The sequence below is a fragment of the Dromiciops gliroides genome, chromosome 4 (genome assembly GCF_019393635.1).
Source record: "Dromiciops gliroides isolate mDroGli1 chromosome 4, mDroGli1.pri, whole genome shotgun sequence".
Taxonomy (NCBI): Eukaryota; Metazoa; Chordata; class Mammalia; order Microbiotheria; family Microbiotheriidae; genus Dromiciops; species Dromiciops gliroides.
Genome location: NC_057864.1, coordinates 289,085,192 through 289,095,907, shown reverse-complemented (window position 1 = coordinate 289,095,907; position 10,716 = coordinate 289,085,192). Strand labels below are relative to the sequence as shown.

The following is a 10,716-nucleotide window of genomic DNA, read 5'->3' as shown; positions in this document are numbered from 1 at the left end:
TTTTTCTTCTGATTCTTCTCTCACAACATGGCTAATGTAGAAATATGTTTAATATGATTGTAATGTATAAACTATATCAGATTTCTTGCTGGTCTTGGGAGAAGGGAGGAAAGGAAGAGTAGGAGAAATATTTGGAGCTAAAAAATCTTTACATGTAATTGGAAAAATAAAAAATAAAATAAAATAAAAACTTAAAAAATTCTAAGTGTGTAGCATGCTAAACCTGGAGTCAGTAAGAACTAAGATCTAAGACATTTATTAGGCGGTGGCTCTTGACAAGTCATTCAGTTATTATCTGCTTCAGTTCCATTATGTGTAAGAAAGAAATAATAGCAAATGTATCCCAGAGTTATTGTGAGGATAAACATCCATCTATCATCCATCTATCATCCATCTATCTATCTATCTATCTATCTATCTATCTATCTATCTATCTATCTATCTATCTGTCTATCTAATGAAAATAGATAAAATAACTTTAGAAAGAACTAACAAAATTATACTTCAATCTGTATTCAGATACCATCAGTTCTTGTTCTGTTGATGGTTTGCATTTTTCATACATCCTTCTCACAGCATCCTGCTCATCATTTCTTTCAAAATTACTATTGTGAACTGTATTACCCTCCATCCTATTCCCTCCCCTTGATATTTACTCTATTTTCTATCTTCTTTTACCCTATCCCTCCTCAAAAGTGTTTTGCTTTTTACTGCCCCCTCCCCTAATCTGCTCTCCCTTCCTTCGCCTCTCCCTCCCTTATGCCCTTTCCCTCCCACTTTCCCTCAGGGCAAAATATATTACTATACCCACTTGAGTATGTATGTTATTCCCTCTTTGAGCAAATTATGATGAGAATAAGGCCCACTCACTCCCCTGATCCTTTTCCATCTTCACTTCCACTCCATAAGTTTTTTCTTGTTTCTTTTATGTAAGCTACTTTACCCCCTTCCACCTTTCCCTTTCTTCCAGTACATTTCTCTTATCCCTTAACTTTATTTTAAAGATGTCATCATTGGTCAACTAGGTGACACAGTGGACAAAGCACTAGCCCTGGACCCAGGAGGCCTCAAGCCCAAATCTGGCCCCAGACATAAACCACCCCACCCTGCCTGCCCCACAAAAGACAAGAATAAACAAAAAAATGCTTTACAGATATCATTCCTTCATATTCAGTTCAGACCTGTGCCCTCTGTCTAAGTATATTCCTTTCAGCTACCCTAATACTGAGAAAGTTCTTATGAGTTACAAGTATTATCTTCCCATGTAGGAATGTAAAGAGTTTAGCCTTTTAATATCCCTCATGATTTCTTTTTCCTATTTTCTTTTTTATGCTTCTCTAGGGTCTTGTATTTGAAAGTCAAATTTTCTATCTAGTTCAAATCTTTTAATCACTAATGCCTGAAAGTCCTCTTTTTCATTGAAGTCCCATTTCCCCCTGAAAGATTATACTCAGTTTTGCTGGGTGATTCTTGGTTGTAGTCCCAGTTTCTTTACCATCTGGAATATCATAGTCCATGCCCTCTGGTCCTTTAATGTAGAAGCAGCTAGATCCTGTGCTATCCTGACTGTGGCTCCATAGTACTTGAATTGTTTCTTTCTGGCTGCTTGCAATATTTTCTCCTTGACCTGAGAGCTCTGGAACTTGGCTATAATATTCCTAGGAATTTTCCTTTTGGGATCTCTTTCTGGAGATGATCGGTGTATTCTTTGAATTTCTATTTTACCTTCTGCTTCTAGAATATCAGGGCAATTTTCCCTGACAATCTCTTGGAAGATGATGTCTAAGCTCTTTTTTTGATCATGGTTTTCAGGTAGTCCAATAATTTTCAAATTCTCTCTCCTGGATCTATTTTCCAGGTCAGCTATTTTTCCCAGGAGATATTTCACATTGCCCTCTATTTTAAAAATTCATTTGGATTTGCTTTACTGTGTCTTGGTTTCTCATAAAGTCACTAGCTTCCATTTGTTCAATCCCAATTCTTAGGCAATAATTTTCTTCAAAGCTTTTGCATCTCCTTTTCCATTTGTCTTTCCGAGCTGTTAACTTTTTCTCTTATGACTTTCCTGTATCACTCTCACTTCTCTTTCTGTTTTTCCACTACCTCTCTTACTTTGTCTCACAGTCCTTTTTGAATGCTTCTATGGACTGAGACAAATTCATATTTTTCTTGGAAGCTTTGGATGTAGGGGCCCTGAGGTTGTTATCTCTTCTGAGGGTGCACCAAGATCTTCCTTGTCACTAAAGAAACATTCTGTGGTTCACAACTTTCTCTGTTCATCTTGCCATCTTTTACTTGACTTTTAACTGCTTTTTACAGTGGGACCTTACTTTCAACCTACATTGTCCCAAGCTTCAGAGAGTCCCAGGTATTTTGGTTTAAGAAATGGCAGGTTTTTCACTTGCCGAGACTGTTCTCTGGTTCATAGATAACCTCAGCCCAATGTGCTAATTAACCACTGCTCAAGATTTCTTCCTTGTCCCCTGTGGAAATTTATTTTGATTTGGGGACCCTACCTTTGGGCTGAGATTAGAAAGCCTTAGGCCCTCAGGGTCTCTTCTGTGTGGGAGGTGTTGGTGCCCTTCCCCTTCTGCTTCAGCTGAGCCAAAAAGCCCTGTCGGCTGTACAAGATGCCAGGTCAGACAGCTGGGGGAGGGAGCCCCAGCTCCCTCCACCCTGAGAGGATCTATCTGAGAGATCCCAGGCTCATCCAGGCTGGGCTCTGTCATAGCCCATGCCGAGGTCCCAGGTGTGCAGCAGGGGCATGGGCCCCTGGAGCCCTGGGTGTGGTATGCATGGGAGGCTCGAGCACCCCCCTTCCCCACCAGTCGCAGCCCTGGCTGGTGGATTAGCTTGGTGTGTATGGGGGTGCAACAAGCCCTGATATTTGAGTGAAGAGAAGTAAGATATATATAGACCTGGGAGTTAGACAGCAGGGAGAGGCTGAAGGACAAGACTGACGGAGCAGACAGACAGAACAGGAGGCAGCAGAGAGCACAGAAGTGGTCAGCACAGGGTACAGGTTGGAGAAAGTGAAGATTAAGAGAACAGAAGGACACTGGAGCACTAGGAGAATGGAAGGAGAGGTCGGTGAGAGAGAAACACAGGAATTCAGCAGTGGCACTAAGGAGAGGAAAGTTAGATGCAAGGGGGTCGATAAAGTGAAAGGGGCTTGGAGTTAGAAGTGAGAGTGAAGCAGGGAAGCTGGAGTGAAGGAGAAAAAAGAGTGAAAGTTAGAGAAAGGTGGAACATACCCTAAGGCAAGAGGCAGCAAATGGCCCTTATTGTATTAAACAAGTTCCAGGCCCAGCAGCTGGAAAGAGATGCCTGGAACGCAGTCAGGTTGTACATTTTATTTCCCTGTATTCTTAATTTTAAATAGTATCTCATAAATAAACTCTGCTTTGATTATTTAGTTAAGAGGCTTCTTAATCCTTTGCTTATCAATTTGGTGGAACTTTTTAGATGGCCCACATAAAATTAATAACAGTCAGATAGGCAGTTAGTCAACAGTCCCAGATTAGTCCTCCAGTCAGATTTAGTCCCCCAAATTAGGCAAACTAGCAAAATATTTCAACACCCCGCTGGGGTAGAACTACCATATTCCTCCTTAGGTCCTGCAGACACCCATGTATTTTTCTCCCCAGCCAGCCATTCAGACCTCTCACATGAATGTAAGCTTAGTTCCAGTAGACTCTGGTGCTACAGCTAATTTGGAGGCTTAGGGGTAAGTTTCTCTGGTTCAGCCTGCCTGGGGCTAGATCTGTGTTGGCGTGATCATGCAGTTGGACTCCACTCCCAGCCCAGCACAGGGGCTCCTCCCTGTCGAGCTTCTAAGCTGTATTTACATGGAAAATAATCTCATCCCATCTTTTTGTGGGTTATGCTGCTCCAGGGGTTGTCTCATGGCTGTTTGGAACTTTTTGGAGTAATTGTGTTAGGACCTCTGAGTGCTTAATGCTTTTCTTCCACCAGCTTGGCTCCATCCCATCAACTACAATTAATTCAAAGAAAAAGGCATTTAATGAAATAGTAGTGATTAAAAAAGTTTTCTCCATTGACCTGGGATATACCATGATAAAAAAAAAATGTGTACAATCAGTGGAAAAAGTGGACCTGTTTAGGGATGAAACGTTTGGAGGTACAGAAATAGGTAACATATATGACCAGAACACAAGTATGGAGCAGTATACATATAGGAAATGTGTATGTCCAACTACACACATAGGGAACACACATGAATAAGCATGCATTTAGGGGATAGATGTAGTTAGGGATATACATGGAAGGGTGGCTCCTACTGCTAATAGCTTCTGGTGATGTTGCTGCACTATTTTCACTCTTACCTGAACCACAATGGGAGTTACTCACTAATGGGCTGTATATGGCATTGTTTGAATTCTTGTCATTATTAAGTTTCTCTTTACTACCAGCTTTAAGGCCTCACTTTTTAGTGTGCCTACTGACAATCTCTTTTCATGCCTACTAGGTTGAGGTAATAAGACAGCTTATCCCAGAAAAGGACAGACTAATAAGTATTGACATATAGTTATGGAGAGTCTGAATCACCATATGTATCCAAGAGTTTTATTATCATCTCTCTTAAGATAACTGCCAGATATCATACCCTATTTTTCCTCTTATTTCTATTTTCACATAATCAACTGTCAGACATTTTGAAATGAGTGTCATAGAACCACATCAAACTCAACACAGACAGGAATTCAAGTGGTTCTGTAAATTATTTACAGGTAAAAATTATCTGCACCTACTGTATTGAGGCATCACTTAAAATGGTAACAATTATAGATGCAATTTCATTATTGTGATGATACCCATGAATAAAAAAAATTGTTGGGGGATAAAATTCCCACTTTCCTTTGAGATAGACCAATCTTTATGGCCTATGTTTCATTCCAGATATCAGGCAGTATTCTAGAATGGAGTTGTTTATCCATACACTATGCTCCTTTACACTTGAGGAATGTTATGAACCTGTATGTCCTGGGAAGCACACTTTTCACTCATTCTCTTAAGTATATCCCATGAGGTTATTATTTTTTCTCATTTTTGAAAAGTCAGAAATTTGATCTTAGGGACTACTGTGAGCATAAATTTGTGCTGCAACACTTTCCATCCAGTTCTAACTATGATCTTTGGATAAAAAAGCAACTTGCCAAATAAGCCAATTTTTGGTAATGAAGCCATTCTGTAATGCTCTACTGGAGAACTAAATTACTTCGTGACAGTGGTCACCTGTTCTCATTTATTCAGTTCCAGTGAAGAAGATATTGGAGGCTGAACATCTGAGTACAAGTGCCATGTTAACTATTTTAACAGTTTAAAAAATCCAAATACCTCTTCCCTGTAAACTCAACTCATAATTTAATGTAATGTTTTTTCCATTATCTGAATATCTTCCAGAGTTTTCCAAAAAGGTCCAGTCTTCTTGAAAGGATATATTCTTACACTGAAGCCCAGAAATGGAAGTTATTTCAATAATTTCAACATTAGATGGTTAGATAGCATTTGAAAAGGTTATCTCCAGAGTGAGGTAGTTAGCAGCTGAAGGTGACATTCTTTATTATTTTAGCAGTTCAAGGTTCAATGAAAATATCTTTCTATGTAGTTTCAACAAAACCCCAGTAAACGAGATCTTTCTTTGTGTAAAAATGTTATGCTTGTTCTAAGGAATATGAATGTCTTAGGAGAAAAAAAAGTAGATTAAACTATGAAGCCAATAGTATTAAAATGACCATAGAAAAAATGGCAGCATGCTTCGAAGCCATTCTATCATGAAATGAATGGTACAGGACAGGAGTTCTTAATTTGGGGGCCACAAGCTCATTTAAAAATATTTTAATAATTATTTTGATGTAATTTGTTTCCTTTGAAATCCTATGCATTTTATTTTATGTCTTTAAAAACATAATCCTGAGAAATGATTATGGGGTTCATCATAGGGCCAAAGGTGGGGCATACTGTGTAAAATGGTTAAGAACCCCTGCTTTAGGGGAATAACTTACAATTCAGATTAACAGACATGTATTAAACATCTATTATGTTCAAGACTCTTGTAGATCCTGGTGAGACCAAGAAAGAGATAAGCTCTAGTGGAGAGGAGCACTGGGTTTAGAGCCAAGGAAAACCAGTTGAAACCTTTGTGATAAAAATACAATAAAGAGAAACTGAGGCACAAAATTTCAATTTTAATAATTTTATTAGCATGACCAGCAATTGCCTGTAAAGTGAGATCCCAAGCCCTTCACTGGTCAAAGATACATCTGAAAGTTAGAGCACCTTTTTATACAGTCAAAAAGTTAGCAGGTCCTATAGAGTACCAAAAATAGCCCAGAGATGCAAACTAAACTAAGATTATTATTGGTCTATAACAAAGGTGAGGTATGGGCTGTATATCTTGTTTAATCATGCTGATTTATAAGAGGGAGTTTCCAGGACTCATAGCAACATGGAAAACACAGTTAGTCAACATCCTCTGGTATCCCATGCTAGATACCACTTAATACCAGAGAGACCCAGTGCTGGGCAAAACATTTCCCAAGGATGAATTATCTTCTATACATCTTCCTTATCTTCCTCATGAGAAAGGACCGGTTCATAGCCCTTAAAATTAGTAAACTTAAACTTCTACAAACTCTACTGCTGAGGCCTATACAAGTCAATTAAAATTTGATCCATAGATTCCAGTCATTAACTAGAACTTTTAACTATTGAGGGGACCAATTTTTAATTGGAGAGTATTGCTAAGCAGCTCACTGCAATATTGGGCCAAGGAAGGAGACCAGCAGCCTCCCTCAAAACAAAGTAGGATTTTCTTTCTTTCTTTCTTTCTTTCTTTCTTTCTTTCTTTCTTTCTTTCTTTCTTTCTTTCTTTCTTTCTTTCTTTCTTTCTTTCTTTCTTTCTTTCTTTCTTTCTTCTTTCTTTCTTTCTTTCTTTCTTTCTTTCTTTCTTTCTTTCTTTCTTTCTTTCTTTCTTTCTTTCTTTCTTTCTTTCTTTCTTTCTTTCTTTCTTTCTTCCTTCCTTCCTTCCTTCCTTCCTTCCTTCCTTCCTTCCTTCCTTCCTTCCTTCCTTCCTTCCTTCCTTCCTTCCTTCCTTCCTTCCTTCCTTCCTTCCTTCCTTCCTTCCTTCCTTCCTTCCTTCCTTCCTTCCTTCCTTCCTTCCTTCCTTCCTTCCTTCCTTCCTTCCTTCCTTCCGAGGCAATTGGGGTTAAGTGACTTGCCCAGGGTCACACAGCTAGTAAGTGTCAAGTGTCTGAGGCCGGATTTGAACTCAGGTACTCCTGACTCCAGGGCCGGTGCTCTATCCACTGCGCCACCTAGTTGCCCCAGGATTTATTTTAACAAGAATGAACTTAAGAAAAACCACACAAAAAGGATCAGTAGGATCAAGGGAAAGGAAATAATATGGAGAAAGGGAAATTATACAACCTGAAAAAACACCAACACCCAGGAATCAGGGAGAATAAATAGCAGCACTCCTGTCACCTTCCAGCTTTCAGCTGGAAAGCCGGAAAAAACTCCCTTCTTCCCAGCACACTCCACACAGCCCCCAGTCAATTGGCTGGCTGCTCTGACAGTCACATGACTGCTATCACTAGGCTTCCAATCATTATAATTTTGCCAGGCTCATGTAGGCGGCCAGGAGTGGTGATGACATGAGGTGCCAGCGCCATGGCAACGGCTACAACCAGTGGGTGGAGCACCGTGCGGTTTGTGGAGCCTGGGGCCAGTGCATGCTGAGGTTTTTTTTTAAATTCTAGTCAGAAGATGGGGTCATAAAACCTCAAATAACTATTCTTTACATTATTAATCAATAATCAATAGTTTAAATCAATGATCTAAATTTCACATACTCAGCTCAGTTACTTTTTTCACCTGTGTGACCTCAGACCAATCACTTCCCATTTTTAGACTTTGCTTTCCTCATATGTAAAATTAGGAGTCAGTCTACATGATGCTAATAATATCCCTTCCAAACTTTGCCCCTATGATTCTTTGAAGTAGTACCTGTCCTCTAGGAGATTTCTCTGTATAGTTAAAGAACCTGGCTAGGCCCAGTGCCCTAAGATGCTCATCATCAAACTCCACAATTGGCCCATTAGTGGGTAGGCTACTAATCAAAAGAGGCCTCAGATTACTGTTATGTCCTATTTCATGGTTCATTCTTTTTTTTTTTCTTTTTGCGCGGGGCAATGGGGGTTAAGTGACTTGCCCAGGGTCACACAGCTAGTAAGTGTCAAGTGTCTGAGGCTAGATTTGAACTCAGGTACTCCTGAATCCAGGGCCAGCGCTTTAACCACTGCGCCATCTAGCTGCCCCCTTTATGGTTCATTCTTTCAGCTCTGGAGGTCTGGAATCTCAATGATTACTTTATCCAGAGATGAATCAGTCCTGGAAAAAAAAACAAAACTGAATCACTCCACCCAAACTTAGAGGAGGTTTATTTTAATCCTTTACAGTGAAAACTAACTCTTTCCAGTAGGAAAGCCTAATTAGGAAACCAAATTCAGAGCAGAAGCCTACTGGTAATCACTCCTTCTTTCAGGTACCTATTATGATTGAGCCATTCTCCTACATGCTGTAGGAGATACAGAGATGAGCAAGACAGTTCTAGGCTAATATGGGGATAAGGCAAATACTGAAATTACACAAGACAATAATCATTAATGACCAATACTACTCTGTTTTTGGCAGGGCAATGAGGGTTAAGTGACTTGCCCAGGGTCACACAGCTAGTAAGTGTCAAGTGTCTGAGGCCAGATTTGAACTCAGGTCCTCCTGAGTCCAGGGCCAGTGTTTTATCCACTGCACCACCTAGCTGCCACAGTAATCATTAATGAAAGGCAGACCATGAAGCAAGTGTTTGCACAGGGGAAAGAACAATGAACCTGGAGTCAGAAGGCCTGGGTGCACTTGGATAAATAACTTGAACTTTCTCAATATTTAGAGGTCTGGTAGCTAGAAAAACTCAGCGTGTAGCCGGAAAGACCTAATTTTAAGTCCTGCTTCTAAAACATATTGTCTGTGATTCTGGGTAAGGTACCTAAACTCTAATTGCTTTAGGCAATTTTAGTGACAGGGAAGAGGCCAACCTATATTAGTAGAGGGAGTTTCCTTGTACCAATGAAATCACTGTTCTATCCAGGTGTTGTCCTTATGCTTACCCTACTAATCTCACAAGTTTTGTTAAGATAAAAGGAGATAATACAAGCCAAAGTTCTTGGTAAACTATGAAGTGTTATATTTGATATTGGTATTCTTGTAGAGAGGCAGCTGGCATAGGATATAAAGGGTTGGACTTGGAGTCATGAAGATAGATAAAAATCTGGTCTCTGACACTTACTAGCTTTGTAAATTCATTCCTCACTCCTTTCCAGGGGGCACCCTGGACTCTCTGAACCATGCCACAGAAAGGTCTTAATCTTGGAAGCTCATTCCAACCCTGGAATTCATATATCAGCAGTATCTTCTTTCCCTTTGATTTGTTGGCTTCTCCTAGAACCTCCACTTAAGATGAGCAGGAGACCAACTATGTCTCACTCCCCTTCAGATTGCCCTCTAAACTTTCTCTACCACCACATTCATTCATCCTCCCATACTTCTTCTCCCTTTTCAGTTTCTATGTATGGGTTGTCTCCCTCCTTTAGAGTATAAGCTCTAAAGAATAGGGTAAGGGACATCTTTCTTTTTTTTCTATATTCCCAGCATTTAATACTATACCTGGCACACAGTAAGCAATTGACAAATGTTTATTTACTGCCTCTCCCAAAATGATAAGCTACAGACATCTGTGGACAGAGTTACCACACCAACAAAAACATAGGTGCTCTATTCACTGTGCCACCTAGCTGTCCCAGGTAACGGATGATCTTTGTGATATTTAAGTAGAATTACAGAGGCCAAAGCCAGAGTGCAAGAAGTGAAGGAGTAACCAGGCTAGGGTGAAGAAATAAAGGAATGTAGACTACTTTCTTAAGAAGTCTTGTAGGGGAAGGAGACAGAAGACAGTGGCTTAAAGGGGTAAAAGACAGAGGGGAAGGATTGCTCTACAGGTAGGTGATATTTGTAAACAGAGCATTGTAGGCATGGGGAACAGACAGTGAAGGCTAGACATTGGGACGTGGAGGGTCTTCTGTAAAAAAAAAAAAAAAACCAACAAGGAAGTCAGTTTCTTTGAATCCCAGAGTACAGAGAGAGGAGGGAATAGGCCTCTCAATGGGCCTATAAAAGACTTTAAAATTCAATTAGAGGATTTTATATTTGATCCTGGAGGCAAAGGGGAGCACTTGGAATTTTTTGGAGTGGAGTGACATGGTCATACCTTCACTATTATAGGAAGATTACTTTTATTTTTATTTTTTATTTAAAAAAAAATTTTTTTAATGCTTCACGAATTTGCACGTCATCCTTGCACAGGGGCCACACTAATCTTCTCTGTATCATTCCAATTTTAGTATATGTGCTGCCAAAGCGAGCACAGAAGATTACTTTTATAACAGAGTGAAAGATTGACTGAAGTGGGGAGAGCTGTAAGGTAGGGCTTCTAACCAGGTTATTGCTGTAGTGTAGGCAGGAGGTGATGAGGATTGGCACTGGGATGGCATTATCAGAGAAATGAAGTGACTTTTCATAAGAGAAGCTGTGAAGGGAGAATCTAGGGGACTTCACAACAGATTTGCATTTATTGCAGGGGAG

The 10,716-nt window shown here is 39.9% G+C and overlaps 1 non-coding gene across 1 annotated transcript; it reads right to left on the bottom strand.

Annotated features, from left to right (window-relative positions):
* Positions 1-10,392: 10,392 nt before the first annotated feature.
* LOC122726942 lies at positions 10,393-10,499 on the bottom strand. The gene has a single exon (XR_006352933.1). It is a non-coding gene; the product is annotated as a U6 spliceosomal RNA (small nuclear RNA).
* Between the last annotated feature and the right edge of the window lie 217 nt (positions 10,500-10,716).